At 39.9% G+C, this 16932-nt stretch overlaps 1 protein-coding gene across 9 annotated transcripts in view; it reads right to left on the bottom strand.

The window, feature by feature from the left end:
- mef2aa (myocyte enhancer factor 2aa) overlaps nucleotides 1-15469 on the bottom strand; it is a 64507-nt gene extending 49038 nt beyond the window's left edge. For 7 of the 9 annotated variants that reach the window (XM_039808411.1, XM_039808413.1, XM_039808405.1 and 4 more), the window contains exon 1: nucleotides 10988-11143. The gene's annotated coding sequence lies outside the window, so the exon portion shown is untranslated. Of the gene's footprint in view, nucleotides 1-8455; nucleotides 8559-10987; nucleotides 11144-15203 lie in introns of those variants that run through there. The other 2 variants (XM_039808406.1, XM_039808407.1) reach the window with 2 other exon arrangements.
- Between the last annotated feature and the right edge of the window lie 1463 nt (nucleotides 15470-16932).

Raw genomic sequence — 16932 nt, 5'->3', positions numbered from 1 at the left:
CTTGCTTGGGCTGGGGGGATGGTGCTGCAAGACAGGGACCAGGAGACGGGAAGCTACTTATCACCTCCAAAATGACATCAAAAGGAAAGAAAACCCCACAGGATGAAACTGCTCTCACTGAGAAAATGTTTCACTTTGGGCCACGTTACACAGCCAACTGAATGGAAAATTATGTCGCTCTTCAAATAAATACTGGACATGTATCCAATCTAAAAAACCAGAATGACGATGAGTGGATATAACAACCAATAACCAAAGGACATCATGTGCTGACAGCATTACCAGACAGACATCCTCCGTCTCACTCTCACAGTACTGTCAAGAGGACTATGCAAGGTGACTTTGACTAAGTGCCTTGGGGTTTCATGAGAAAACGCCTTTGACATTACATTAATTTCATGTCTCTTTTTTAACTGACTTAGTGCCACAGAGCCCTGGTTACCAAGGAAAAAAAATGAAACAGACATTTTTGCTTCAGCTTCAAGGCGCAGGCAGCTTGGATCCAGAGGCCAGGAAGACAACAGTGACATATAGGTGGCATGATCAGCTAGCAACTTTTTCCTTACTTTAAGAGTCGTTAAACAGAGGGAGGAGGCATTCGGTAAAAAGAGCAGGATAAACGTTAGAAACTTTCCACTGCACTTCGTGCGTGTGTTTGGGTTTGATAGCAGGTGTGTGTATGAAAAAGAGACAGAAAGAAAACAAGAGAGGAAGGGAGGGAGAGTCAGACAGAGTGGGAGAGTGAGGACAGTATGACTGTGTTAACCATGTGGAAAGATGTAAGGGAAACAAGACTAAAAGAAGCACCCCGCGCCCATCCCATCCCACCTCAGTGGAAGTGTGCGGCAGCGGCGTTGTAACATAATTACTGCTGGGACACTTCTATTCCCAATGATCCATTTGCGTCAGTCAGGTTCTCGAGCCCAGCCAATGAATGGATTCTTAGTTTCTCAAGGATAAAGAGATGACCCTCTCCTAACAGTTATATCCATTTCATGTAGAAAAGCTCCTCTCCTCCTCAAGGTAAATCCCTTGATGCATATTTGAGTGAAACTTTTATGAACAAAGAAAATGATGATAACTTCCTTGATGCAAGAGTAGGGTGATGAATTATCTCTCATTAAAAATGAACGCTCTTGACATCTGAGAAATCATAGACGTTACGGTACAGTTGCTATAGTGTCCTACTAGCCCTAGTTTATGCGTCTAGTATTACCGTTAAATTGGAGTCACAGAGCTAAGCATCCGAGTTTCCGAAAAATAATTACACAGCTATCTTTGAAAAACCTGAAGGTTGTTTAACAATTAACAATTGACGCCATTCTTCTAACCATCTGGATGAAAAACACATTCCTTTCACCCCACTTAAAAAATAATGTTTAACCTGTTTCATCTTTTTTAATCTAATCCAAATAAAGATGATAGCTGGAAATGACATATTTACTCGCTTTCATACAAAATATTGCATTTATAGTTTGCTTGTATTTTACAAATAGAGCAAAGATGTATGTCATTTCTGGTTTCCTGGATTAGGAAATACAGTTGCAAAGCTCTGTGTGATGAAAAGGGTTGTTTTTTTACAGTGCAGCGGACTGAACATATTTCTATCCAGATGGATCGAAGAGTCTTTGAGGATTCTGAAAATACCTTCAGAACAACTATAAGCAGCGTTGGGGAGTAACGGAAAACATGTAACGGCGTTACGTATTCAGAATACAAATTATGAGTAACTGTATTCCGTTACAGTTACAATTTAAATAGTTGGTATTTACAATACAGTTACATTGTTGAAATCAATGGATTACATGACGATACTTCTCTGTTTCATGAGTTTATTCACTCTCTAAATAAAATAAAAGGCAACTATGCATTTCCCAGAAGACGAAAATGAAAAAATTAGCGTGATCAGTCACAATGGAGTCGGAACTGGCACAACAGAGCCAGGGCAGGAATGCGTTTCTATCTTGGAAATTCAAACAGCATTTCACATTAAATAACGAACAGGGAGAACGAAATATAACTGTGCAGTGCAACCTCTGCTTGCCAGCAACCAACCTCCTTTTAGCGTCCAAATTACTCCACCTCCAACCTGAAGAAGCATCTTAAAGTAAGTTTTTTTTTTTTAATTAGCCAGGTGTAGTCGTCTGCTGTAGTTTTACTGGTCACCTTGCTATTTTATAGTTGACGTGCGACTTTACATTCTCCTATGTGTTGATTTACTAGCTCCAGAGCCGTTGACAGACTTACTAGCTTACTAGAATTTATTTTCTGGAAAACTTGGAAGCTCAGCTCTGTGACTTGAATGTTATGGTGATACACGAGAGACACAATCTGGGGCTAGTGTCCTGCCAGAGTTTCAAACTGTTAAGGCTACAGTATTTCTCAGAACTTCCCTATTATGTTAACCTCCTGAACCTTAGACATAATTTCTAATAAGCCAATCTACAGTAAGTCATGCTATATTGGTACAATGCAATTGAGAGACTAATAGCTGACTACTCACTTCATATTAATGCCATTGGTTCAACAAACTATGTCTCTGAGCAAAAGCCCTCCATCACCAACAGTCCTTATGACAGAATGCCACTTTAACAAGTCAATGTCTTGACATGGCACAGTATCAGTATTCAGAACACTTTATGGATGAACATTTCCCGTGTCACACTTTTAGTATTTCATTACTTTTGTTTCTGAGAGATAACTTGCTGTAAACTGGTAGAGCAAATATTTAAAAGAAAATCTTGGAGCCCGTTCTGTTTGTCTAACACTTGCACACAGACACATAAACACACATGCACAAATAAAACTAATGCGTGCATGATCCTAGAGGTTTATAAATTTGCATAGCATTACAGTGTGGTGCTGTTGTCTGATGTGGTTCGATGGCATGAGTCCATTTGCATGGTTGTCTATCATCAGATGGACTTCTCACCAGGGAACAATAGTAATGCCAACACCATAGGGAACAACAGTCCCCCACCCTCCCAGGAAACCCTGCGAGCTGTGTTAAGTGCCATGGCAGTCTTTTGATGTTGCGCAGACCGCAACTCAGAAATGGTAAACAGCAAAGATGAACCAAGATCTTCCTCCAGGGGGAATCCACAGTGTAAGGATATTAGGGACGTCATGCATAATGTGTCTCAGCAGCAGCACATTTACCCGATCTCAACACATCTTTGGAAACACTGTGGATCCAAATTAGACACTGAGATTCTAGATAGTCAACTCAAACCCCCAGTGTTTGATGATCAGCCAGCAGATTTAACTAAATAAATAGTGAGCGCCGCAGAAAGACAACAGTTTTTGGTATACATACATGTCCATATTGTTTAGGGTTATAGTTACTGCTTGACTTCAGAGAATGTCTGCTTTTAATGGGGAAAAAAATTGAAAAGCTCAGAATAAATATTTGATTTTCTCTCCCCATTTTTATCTTCCACTCAATGCCTCTTTCCCACAGTGTTCCATTACATAAAAGGTTTATGCAATCTGAGCAGTGAGGATGGCCATGACTCACAACAACATTGAAAGGGGCTAGCTAAAGTAGCATTGATTTTTTTTTCTTACAATTTCATGTTATAGAATTAGTCTGTTAATGATCTCACACAGGCCTGTTATTCACACATTTCATTTCATGTAAAACATTTCAAATAAAGCCACTACTCATCTATTTCTGAAAAAGGTGTGTACAGTATGACACATACAACATGGAAAGTGTTTAAAATCTGGGTTTGTGAATGTTTGTCATGGGTTTTTATATTATAAGGTTTCTGTACTGTCACACTGAGAGACAGTTTTCATTTTGAATAATTAGTCTGCTTTGTGAGCGATGATGTTTTAACAGTAAACAGCGGTTTCAATAGCAGACTATCCCTGAAAGCACTTCACAGAGCGAAAGGTACAAGAAATGTCCAACATTGTGCGACATATCATCAGTCTTTATGACTGATACAAGTTGGAAAACTGACTTGAATCTGAAAGATTTTTCCTCCTGTCTATCTCAATTTGAAAAATCTATTGACATCAATGAACGGCATTCACCGAGCAAATAATCTTAGGGGCATTTCTACAGCCCACAGTTTCTCCCAAATCAGATGATGTGTGCTAGCTGTCACATGAACACTGTGTGCAAACAGTGTGATAGAGATAGAGGGAGTCAGACAAAGAAAGGAAAAGAGAGAGAAAGAGAGAAAGACCTCCACAGGCCCTGCTACTGCTCGCCTCTCCAGGAATCTTCTCAGTCAAACTATTGATAGCCTCTGGTCCTGAGTCCCAGGGCCAGCGGCTGGTGATGGATGCCCCCCACCCCCCCGCTGCTCCTCCCTGCTCAACCCTTATATACTTTCTGAGCACCTCTGGCAGTTGGACCAGTGACAGAGGTTGTGGGGCAGAGGGAAACAAAATCAAGAACAACACAGTCTGACATGAATACAGGCTGGCAACAGCTCACTGGTGGAAACACTACACCATTTTCAACTACATTTGCAGCGCACAGCACACAGATGGAAAGTGGACTGGGAGAAAGGGGGAGAGGACAGACGGGCAGACGCACTAACAGCGGGCATACATAACACCTTACTCACAATCACAGTCACACTCTAGAGCTGGGATCTAGATACTGGAGATGCAATGAAAATCCTTTTCTGAATGTCCTTGATATTAAAAGACTAGTTTTAATTGAATGTAAATAAAAAATTCCAAGTGCAAAGATTTTGAAATTGTGTCCACTTAAAGAGTAAAGAGGAGTAATGTTTATCATTTAGCATGCCGTCAGAACTGTTACAAGCCTAGAAATGATATCATTGTTTGTAAAAGTGATACTTGGCCCCTAAAGTGGGCAGGGTAAAAAAAAATCTTATCATCCTGAATCCGCACACACAACATAAACCCAACAAACTGTACCTCGTTCTAATGCATAACAGTTCAGAAACTGCTGCCCTAGCTAAAAAAGAACATACATGAGGCGCTGCAGTGTTCACGCTGCTAGAGCTAAGCCCTAACAGCAGAAAGGAAGACAACTTTGAACTACAAGTCAGAGCCCTGTGGTGGGCTTCCAGAGAGCGGTGGGGGCTGTGTCACTTCCCTTCCCCTGTTCATATGGCTGATGTGGGCTGCAGAATAATGGGAGGAATCACATCCCCCCAGCTGTCCTGGTTCAAGCTTCTCAGACAAACAGAAAAACAACGATATTGTGGGCCAGACCTCCTTCCTGCAGCTTAGGAGGCCACAGAGCCAGTCCAGCTGCGTTAGATCCAACTCTTCCTTCCAGCAGCTACTGGACTTTAAGTCATCACACTTGCGGTAGGAGATGTGACAACCAGGTCTCACAGCTGTATTTACTACACCGGCCATTGATAAACACTTTTCCATGGACTTCCATTGAGACTTCTTGTTATCTTGGCTAACATAATAGGAGGCTAGATTAAATGTTTTCAAATCACCTAATTTAGCACCCCGTAACAACGGTGTAATCAGCTTTATCACACAGAGCTTACCAGACTTTGAAGAAAGTTTACTTTGCACACAATTCTATTGTTTCTCTTTTCCTGATGCTTCTACCTAATCGACTCTGTACAAAGCCAGGGAAGTTAGATCTCCAGTGAGAGATGCTTTTTAAGATCTACAGTAGAACATCAGGAATTCAATACAGTGGGGTATATTAGCAATCATGGGAGATCTTTTGATCTAGTAAATTAGATTATAATATATTCCTTTGATTTATGTTTTTTTTTCAGAAGCTCATTAAAATTCAGTTTAAATGCAACTCAGCAAAGAGATGTCTTTCTTAACTTCCTTTTCAACTATCAGTAAAACTACAGCTCTGTACATGATTCAACTTCATATCACCACAGTACTGATTAGCAACAAAGTCACTCACTATTAATACGTCTCCATTTAGGCTTCATGTTTCATGTAAACAACAATAAGAAAACAACCTAAACAAAACATGACTAAACAAACCACAGGACACACGCATTTTGGGTTATATGCTATATGAGTGCGGCCCACTCATTTTTGAGATGATGCACAGTGCGACGCTGTGGTTTTTCTTGCACTCCAGAAAGCCAGAGGACGATGAGGCATCTTAAAAAGGTGCTAAATGACTTGACTTCTCAAAGTCATCACCTTTGCTCCACCACATGCTTCCACAGTCTACCCTCCCAAACCACATAGTGTGCATGTGCTAGTCTTTCTTTTCATTAGAGAATGTGGCCAGCAACTGATGGAACTCAGAAGACATGATGCACGGTGCTTTACATAATAGAGGCTAAAAACAAAATAATTCGAAAATACCAGGGCTGAGTTAAAATAATCGATTCTCCAATTAAAATAAATCTTTGTTTGAGTGATCTGAAATCAACTTAATTCAGTAATCGATCTTTTAATATATGCCTTTTCACCATGGATGTATGACTCACCACAAACTTTGTGGGGGTCAATTCTTCATGTAAACATTAACCTGGTGCATTGTAAACATATTTGAGGGTTGCTTCTTGCTTGTGCAATTTACAGCAAAAGTTCTCTGAGAATCTCTTTAATATCCAAGTATAATTGGTGTTCTAACAGAAATTTCCCTAACCTAATTGATATCGAAACAAATCAGAACTGTAATCGTATCGGGACCTTGCGAATCAGATTTGGATCAATTTGGGAAATCATTGGCGATACCCAGCCATAGAAAACACAAGGATGTTATTTTTGGGACACTACTGTGGCTACAGTGGCTATATAACACCACACGTTTGGGTGTTTGTATTCACAGTCACAGACCAGTATGGACGTGGAGTGAGAGACAGGCTGGGATCATAGTGGCAAAAGCAGATCAGTAGCAGATTTAGAGCTTGAGGATCGTCCTGCTGCTTCTCCTGTGTGGTCCAGGGTGTAGAGGCGAAGAGACCTCCAGTCAGGCCTCGTTTGGAAGAGCAGGGGAGACAGGAAAAGACGGTGCGGCCTTAAGCTCTCTGCCCTGCTAAGCAGCACATGTGCTGAGTGAGCCAAATGGGGTGGCTTACCACCAGAGGTCTCAGTCAAGGCCAGGACAGGTGAAAGGTCACTGCTGGCTGGCTTGCTATACAAACAGTGCCTCAGCGAGTAATACATTCACCCCCTGAGCTTCCCTCAGGCTATTAGAGGGACTCAACAATACTGGAGAGTTTACTGGAGAGTTTCTAAAACCAGTGATATTTTGTTATTTAGAGTTATATGATTTTTTTTATAGCAATAACTAGGGCATTTATTAATTATAGACATTTGGAAAGTAAAAACATATACATATTTAGATAAGCATAACCTTAGTATGAATTCTATCAATTGACTCAATTATATTTAAAAAAGGTATAGAAGTATATGCACTGTAGTTTGAAGTTTAGTAAAGTTTAAATGAAAATTCCTTTAACTTTGACTCAACCCCTCCATGTAAAACGGCAAGTAGTATTTAGCATGTTGCTGTTGTCTGACACACTGTGCTAGTTCACACCCAGACCTATGGCTCATGATCACAGCACATGAAGACCTTGCCTGATACAGGCAGGACATGCAAACACCACAAACAGAGAGAGGGGGCCAGGAACTGAACCCAGGACCTCCTTGCAGTGAGGTACCGGTACTAACCAAATGCCCTGTGACCTATATAACAGTAACCAAACCCATTAGAAAAACATTAAGAAAAATATGTGTCTCTTGACTTCAAATCAAATTATGTAAAATGTTCTGCTCTAAATGTTCAGTTTAGGTCTGATTATTGGTTTTCTGTACACCAATGGCCAGCTATTTGTTTGCAAAAGTCTTTTCTCTTAGTCTACAGGGGACGGTCTACAGTATTGCAGACTCAAACATTATCTGCCAGGCTCAAGATTCTGCATCCAACCTCCAGGTCTCACAGGAAAACGCTGGAATCTCCATATTGATGATAGAGCTCCAATAAACAATGAATCATGTTACTAAGATGTTTTTATTAGTCAAAGAGAATGCTGAATAGTTACAATGTGACACTGATTATTATCAGGTCACTTTTTTTGAGTGATCTTCAAGAAGAATCTTAAAATTAAAATTAACTGCACAAAGAAAAATTAATGACAGTTATTCATTTAAGAGAAAAAAAAGTGTCTCCAATCACCTCAATGCATTTGCCTGTGAACTTGTCCGGACTATCTGATTTCAGTACCTTATTATAGCAAGTTTCATCAGCCAAACCAACCAAGAAACTGTCCACTCTTCACCAGAAATCTCAACAGTACTTAAAGCTCAATTTCATATAACAACCAGCCCTATATAGATGCCATTTTAATGTTGCAAAACAAATTATTTAAATAAAGCCAGAAGATTGAAAAAAAAATAGATTCACAATCACGTCACAAATTAAGAAATATAGAAACAATCCTAAAACAACACTAAAATCCATTATCACTGTAATGTTAGAGCTACATTTGCAGTATAAAAGAACATCTTGGCTTACCAACACAATCAAAGAAACACTATCCTCTTTATTGGACCAAGGATGTTCACCTTCTATCTCTTATTTTTCACTCGATACATCCTTGGATTTCAGCTTTCTGGTGTTTTTTGTCCTCCTTGGAAAAAATGTCCTGGGAGTAGGAGAGTGGAGGAGAAAGACTTTCACTCAGTGATTCAGAGGCATCGTGTAAACGCCAGCATTCTCTTTCTGACAACCAGCGTTAATTGCAGATCCGACTCGCCCACACACTCCACATTTCTCCTGGAAGGAGAAGCTGAGACACTGAGATTGAAGTGGGATGAGGAGTGCAGTAAAAGATGCTGCAGCTGCCCGTTCCTCACACCGTCACCACCTCTCATTTCTCCCTTTCCACTGAGAACTTGTGCTAAAACGCTAACACGCACTTACTCACATATACAGTGATGTGCAGGGGCACACAAACATATCATGTAACAAGGCTAAAACATTTAATAAACAGTGGTAGTCATCATAGAAAACCATCCATCTATTTACTTGATCACCATATCGTTGATTAAATGATACAGGGTGGAATCTAATAGACATATTATCAAACCTCTCTGTACGTGTTTGCGTAATGGCAAAAGAAGAACATTTGGGGTCTCTGAGGTGAGAGCAACAGTTCACCACATGCATGAGAGAAACATTTGTGATGGCTCTATCTGTGCCTTCACAGACATCATATTCATTCCTTTGACTAACACACCACATAAATTGTTAAAATTATATTCATTTCAGCAGCGTTGAAAGAATCCTTCATCCACACATTAGACATAAGAGCTCACGTGATGTGGATCATGAGCAACAAGGCCCATTACTGGCGAGGCCCGGGGCAGCACAGAAGCTAATGACTGCAGATTGAAGGGTGCTTTACTGCTTTGCTTTAGAAATCACTGACAACCAGCTGGTTTGGTAATGTAGGCCTACATGTCGTCAGAACAGCGATAACATTAAATGGACAGTGAAAAATACAAGTATGCTTTAATACTGCTGCAACAACTCATGTCCCTGAAGAATTACTTGAACAATAAAATGTGTCATTGGTTCACCCTGGAAACTGAGGGATATACATTAAGTAGTAAAATGTACTAAAATATTTACAACTACTTGGGTAAAACATTTTTTAAATATATGCAATACACTGAATACACAGCTTCTATGGATGCTGATACACAATTTGAATTTGCCAGTCTACAAAATATGCTGGCTTTTATCTATGCAATAACACAAAACACACTTTACAAGTTGCAACATGTCGGACAACCAAACATTTCTAGATTCATACCAATATTAACTTGTAAAAAGAGAAGTGAATAGAGCACAAATTGAGGTTATGCTAGTTGTATTTTCTGCTACAATTAAATTAAAATCTACTCCTTCTGGTACAATATTAATGAGACTTGCATGGTGAAGGCATACGCTTGAAAACATTTGAGAAGGTCAGCTTACTGTTGGCCGTTGCCCACGCTGGCGAGGGGTTAAGGTCACAAGAGTCCTACAGATTCAAAGAACCACCAGACGGCAAAGATCCTCTCTCACAAACTCTGTTACCAAACTGCCCATACGGCTTCTCCGAAATGTGCTACGCATCGTCCCATAGCCTGTCACATTAAATAATAAAAATGCATGATGTCATGCAACTTGTCTCTTCTTGTTGAATTGAGTGTTGCAGATATACAGACAACACTGGCAATAAGCAAGTGTGATGTCACCGTGCACCAGCACCATCTAGATTTTACCACCACTGACAGCTCTTATCAAAACTGGCAAGCTTTAGCGCCAAAATGCAAAAACTAAAACTAAATATATTAAAACCTAATTTACCGTATTTAAAGTTAAAGTAGGTGGCAAGGGTTTACTTATTTTTCTAGTTGTGATAATGTGCAAACATACAATTTGCTGTAAACTTCATATCAGACCTCAACTTCTATCACCGGGTTATTCCCTGTGTGAACGGTAGCCTGCAGTTGTTGTGATGGCTCAACTGTGTTATTATATACACATTACTATTTTGCCCAAACGATGCAAGAGCATCGCGCCTGTTTTACAAAGTACAGTTTGACCTTTCACTCATTTGATCCCAGGATTAACTGTGAGGCAGTTTTGAGACTCATTATTCACATATGGACCATCTTGAAGGATCGACATAAACCGGCGTATTACTGTTGACGATGAATCCAGTAAAAGTTTCTCGCAATTGACTGATATCAACAGCGCGCGCGCGTCTGACTGCACCCTTTAAACACACACTTGGTTGTTGTTGTTTTTTACGGTATTAAAACCCTAACTGATAATTCAACATGACTGATGTTTTATGACACGACACAGCTTTTACATCTCTAATTCTGCGCGAACCCCAGAGAAGACGGATAAATAGACAGACAGATGTACAGTAAATGTCTCCGTCTCCCAAATCCTCTCTACGTCTCCCTCTTGCGCTTTTCTACTCTCACTCACTGTAGCTACAGTACCGCTGCCACACTTCGCAACATTGTTTCTATTTCCGTTACTCACCTTTACTCCCAAGTCAGTCGCCGTGTATAGACACTCTATATCGGTGGCTCCAGTGGATAAACGTTATTTCAGTTCACATATACACGCTGACTGCTATTTTAGGGGGAGCTGACAAACTCAGAAAAAGCCAGTGTCCCTCTTGTCAGCGAGAGACTCCTCCCCTTATCTGACAAACTGCCTCCCTCCCTCCCTCCTCTCTCTCTCTCTCTCTCTCTCTCTCTCTCTCTCTCTCTCTCTCACACACACACACCGCCGTCAAAACATTAGAAAAGTAGTAGGAAACTCCCTGTTTACTTCGTAAACTGAAAAACGCAAATACAGTGAAAGTTAATCTGAATGTATTGTGCCATAGTTTACTGATTATTACTGTTATATATATACATCGGTCGTTAATGTAGGCTATATTGCTGTTGTTTCACTCGTATTAAATTAAAAACAACTTTGTTTCAAATAGCCCTTAGAATGAGTCAGTTACAGCATTTAAAACAGACTGAACTTGTGAAAGCGAACAACTATCTGAATCAATTATACTAATTTGCTACAATCGGTTTTCTTCAAGACTAACTACTTTTGGACAACTACTTTCCCATATTACTTGGCTCGGCCTCATCACATTAGATACATTTGACGTCATATTTCTAAGACAACAGCAATGGAATTTGGTTTAAAGGGCACTTTCCACAGTCAATGAGAATATGCAGCGTCTGTTGAGCAGCCAATTAGAAGAGGAAGGCGGGACCTGGTGGACTTGCATGTGAGCATGTCACGTGTACGTGCAGGCTCAGAGGAGGTGTGGTGCCTGCCTGGCCCACTCTCGGCCAACTGGGCTGTTACTACTGGCGTTTGGAAGCAGGTGCGATAGAAATTAAGCACAATTATGATCTACTGTTTCAATCATGTATTTATTAAGAATGGGACGAACGTGTGGCCTGATTTAGATAGAGTAACAACATGCACATCGGCACATTTTATAAAGACATTTTGCAGTTTAAATTAATGTCAAGTTGATAGTGCTAGCTGTTTCACATATAGGGCTTGAATGCTGTGTTGGGAAGTAACAAGGTACATTTACTTCATTTTCTGCTACTTTATACTTCTACTCCACTACATTGTATCGGGAAATATTGTACTTATTTCTAACGCAGTTACTGCAGATTAAAATTGTATTCATTTATGTATTGTTTATAAAATCTTAGAATAAGATTTGATGTATAATTATTATAGAATCTTAATCTTAGATTCCATTGATTTAGTACAAATCTACTATTGTATCAGTAAAAATGATCTAATAATATAACACATAAAAAGGGGTAATTTTGCTTCCATAATCAGTACTTAAAAAAATTCATTTTACAGATAATTCTTATGTTTTCTAAAGTAAAATTCTAAAAGCAGGACCTTTACTCATAGTGAAGTATCTTCACATTGGGATATTTCTACCTTTACTTAAAGGTCCCATGACATGGTGCTCTTTGGATGCTTTTATATAGACATTAGTGGTACCCTAATACTGTATCTGAAGTCTCTTTCCAGAAATTTAGCCTTGGTGCAGAATTACAGCCACTAGAGCCAGTCCCACCATGAGCTTTCCTTAGTTTGTGCCATTTCTGTGTCTGTAGCTATTGAGGAGGAGAGTGGGGGGCAAGGTGGAGGGTGGGGGTGTGGCCTTGACCAACTGCCACTTTGCTCGTTTGAAAGCCATGATGTCTCTCTCTCATGGGTGGGCCAAATTCTCTGGGCGGGAAAAGCAGAGAAAGGGGAGGTAACCTTGCTCCTTATGACGTCATAAGGAGCAAGATTCCAGATCGGCCCATCTGAGCTTTCATTTTCTCAAAGGCAGAGAAGGATACCCAGGGCACGGTTTACACCTATCACCATTTCTAGCCACTGGGGGACCATAGGCCGGCTGGGGGAACACATATTAGTGTTAAAAAACCTTATAAAGTGAAATGTTCATGCCATGGGACCTATAAGTAAATTATCTGGATCCTCGGCTTCCACAACAGCTTGCAAACCAAGTTTACCTGATATCACATGGGACTCAGAGGAATTAAATCCTATAAATTGCAAAAAAGCTTCACACATTAGGCTGCTCCTAATCTCGTGGTGAAAGCATGTCATGTTGCTTTTGAATGACTGCTTCATCCTTTAGGTCACAAGACTAAAAAAAAAGAGTAAGTTTAAATATACTTGCATCTCTTTTTCTATGTTTTAGAAATAGCAGTCAAAGCAATCTGGTGTCTCTGCAAACGTAATCAGTGATTTGATGGCACCATTGCCACAGCTACATAGTAAAACTGCCTGATTATTTTGGCATCCTCCTCTAATGGCATCCTGTTTTATTACACTGCATGCTCACTAATGAAGGGGAGGGGTTTTCACAAAGCATGGCTACTGCTGTATGTAGCTCGTTTGTATTAGTCTAGTATAGCTGGGTCCCTAGTGTATTGTGCTACCTTTTTCACCAGTTAGTCCCAGTCCCAAAGGAAAAGGCCATGTCTAGTCTTCCTCATCTCTCCTGTTTCCTCGGGGCTCAAAGCCAAGGAGTCACAACTGTCCTAAATGGCTTTTAATGCCCATTCAACACAGTTCCCGCATTACTAACCACACACTATATATATATATATATATATATATATATATATATATGTGTGTGTGTGTGTGTGTGTGTGTGTGTGTAATTTCACAACAAACTCTAGTTTAAAAATTGATTGCTTGAAGTTTATTTCATTTTTAGTCTGCATGATCCTGCTCTTGACTCTTGGCTATGTGTATGTGTATGTTCAGGTTAAAAGAGGGCATGCTTTATGGCCACATGAGGCGATGTGGGCTGACTCTTCCTGCAGTTTGCTCAAGCCTTGGTCCACTTTTGCTTTACTGTGCAAAATCAGGCTCCAAAAGTAAAAAAAACCCCCGCCAAGCCAGTAGCGATATAAGAGTCACTTTGTCCATTATAATATCTGCCAGTTGAGGATAACTGCACATTACATGTAAATGAATGTGTGCATCACACGTGCATGCCCATTCAAAGTGAAAGAAAAAACGTGTAGACGAAATACAAACCAGAAGTGAACTGCTATTGTTCTTATGGTGACCACAGTGATGCTTGATTTGTAGTACTCCCTTGTGCTTCTCACACCCACACCAGTCCTTTATATTGTGCAATAAGATTGCAGCTACATTGTAGGGCACTGCACAGCTTTTTATTTGTTTATTGGGTAACTTTTGAATTATACTTGTTGCCCTGTTTTTCCAATGTACGGTGTATTTAACAGTAACAAAGGAGAGTTTTAGCAAGTTTTCATTAAGAATATGGAGGCACATTTTTAATCATAATCTGTAATCCATATGGTAATTACAATGTGATACAATTATGACAAATTAATTTCCTCTGTTATGTGGGTGGCTCAAATTGCATTCAGTGGCACCCAAAAGTGTTCACATGGTACTAAATGAACTACCACAAAAAAAATACAGATTTTGTAAAATGTATCAACCTAGAGAACTGTTGGTACCGGTATCTCTGTGGGATACTTGGATAGAATTGGCTTTTTCTAATAATTAAGCAACATTTGTAAATTATGTAGCGTCTTAAAGTATTTGGTACAAAATCGAAAAGCCTATTAGCAATATTTTATTATTTAAAAGTGGTACAGCGTGACGATTATTTGTAACAAAAACAACTGACTGCAGTTTTTATCATCTCACATATTATTCTGCTCTTTCCTCTGCATGTGAGTAACCATAGTCACAACAAAAAAAGAATTAGAGAAGCCATCCCCAGCTGTTTTCTTGGAGTGTTTTCAATCAGTGAAGTTTCTGCTGTGCAGTGGTTTAGTGAGTTCAGGCTGATGCCAACTGACAACAGTGTGGCTCCAAATTGCTCTCAGCATCTCCTTTAGCAGCACTTTTGTGTCAACATGCTCCCCTCCCATCTTACCAAAGTGATGCCAGCAACAAAGAACAGTGATGCTAGCAAAAATACAAACAACACTAAGGTAGTGATTTACATCAGCTCATTAAGTTTCACCTCAACATGATGCTACAGTATATGTGGTAAGATCATTTCTCAAATCCACATAATCACACAAAAGATACAATCTTGTAATGGATTCAGTAAAAAAACAAAACTAATCAATCTTGAAATTACATTAGTGTTAATTGGCATCACATCATGTGCAAGGAGTCAAGACCTGTCCTGACACCTGTGTCTCACCTGTTTGTCGTTGTTGCACAAACACCTTCACAGAACCTGCTGTTCCAAGCTCCACTCCCCCCCTACAAGGTTTGGCTTTCTTTATCTCTTCCTTTCTTTCTGTCTACAACACTTCCTCTTCTTTCTGCTGCCTTTGTTTCACTCTGCCCATTGATTTACCTCAAAGCCAGACCAGCTGGCTTTGGATGCTTCCCTCAGAGCCCTAAGAGGCCCGTCTTCACACGCTGTTCCTCCTCTTGTCCCTTGGTCTTTCTGCCGACAGAGAGCAAGGGGGGAAGTGGTTTGAAAGGTAGAACCCCAGATAGACATAGACATGTCAGGCATGCGTTATGTGACAGGGCTTGGCTCTGGGCTCTCTGGACCAGCCACAGCTGTCAGTCCTAACTCTAGAAGGTGTTAAAGATTTTTCCTATCTCCCACAGAAGGCTGGGAGGTATGTAAAAATGTAATTTTCTACAACATAGTGAACAGTCTTAAAGAGAAAATGCTAATAGTGTATGTGTGATGCTTCTTGGTTTAAGATAAAATAAGTCTTCATAGTACAACATGTTTTATAAACTTTATTTACCAAATGTCCATGTGAGGTAGTTTGCCTTTTTAAATTAAGGGGAAAACATATTTTTTTGTGACAAAGTATGTGATGGTTTTCAACAAATTGCAGATACATGCCAAATAGCGGTTTGTTCCAGCAGGGCTCTGATGCGCGACAGCTGGCATTTCCAACATTGCACCAGACCACAAATAGACCCAGACACTCTTTCTCTCCAATTATAAAAAGGACTAAAACACGCGTCTCATGCAGCGAGCTTTATTAGGCTATATAAGTCAAGTTTGATCTACAATACGATAGCGAGGAAAGAAATAGATGTTTATTTTGTAAATGAGAAAAGCACAAACAGATCACTGAGTCACCCAATTTTCTGAGACAGCAATCTGACCACCAAGCTCTGAAATAACATTTCATTATCTAAAGCTCATTAAAACAGCCTTTCTGAAAAGCCCTCAACACCCCTAAGCAATCCCTGGTCCTCCACTCGCTGCACACTACAGTCATGGGACAAACACTGCCAACAAATGCCATACTGCGGTTTCAGTGACTTCTGAGATAACGACTCTGAAATATAAAGTTACTGCAGTGAGAGTTCCTTACATAACTAGTTGGGTTTATTAAACACATCTGCAAGTAGTTGTTACAGTTATTTAAGTTGAAAGTACAGAAGTAAAAAAAAAAAAAAAGTACTTAAAAATGTGTTGAATGATTTAATTGATGGTTTCAAGGTGTTAAAACTGTCCATCCACAGTGATTAGGAGCATATTGATGGCACAAAACTCTTCCAACAGAGTTGTTATCTGAGGCAGCGATGTGTTAGATAATCAAGATCAAGATCTAAAAATACCCCATGTCTCACCGTTTGGATGTCTTCTCCTATTACCCACTGTAATTAAAAGTAACCAAGGCCTGCCGGCTCCAAATAGCATAGAATAGCACAAAACTGTTAATGTGAGGGAATGACACTTGAAATGAAAACCCTCATGATATCAATTTGCTGAGGAAAGTGGAGCAGAGATCTCCAGTGAATGTGGGTCAGTAGAGAAGTGTCCAGTTAGGTTTTGTGGTCAACTGCAGTTCTTTTGCAAATCAAGACTATTTGTTATACTGTACAGGTTTATCGATAGGGACGACTTCTCAAGCGTCTTGTGATGTTTTTCGTCTTGTTTATACCTCACT

This window comes from Perca fluviatilis, chromosome 8 (genome assembly GCF_010015445.1).
Source record: "Perca fluviatilis chromosome 8, GENO_Pfluv_1.0, whole genome shotgun sequence".
Taxonomy (NCBI): Eukaryota; Metazoa; Chordata; class Actinopteri; order Perciformes; family Percidae; genus Perca; species Perca fluviatilis.
This window is presented reverse-complemented; position numbering and strand designations above follow the sequence as displayed.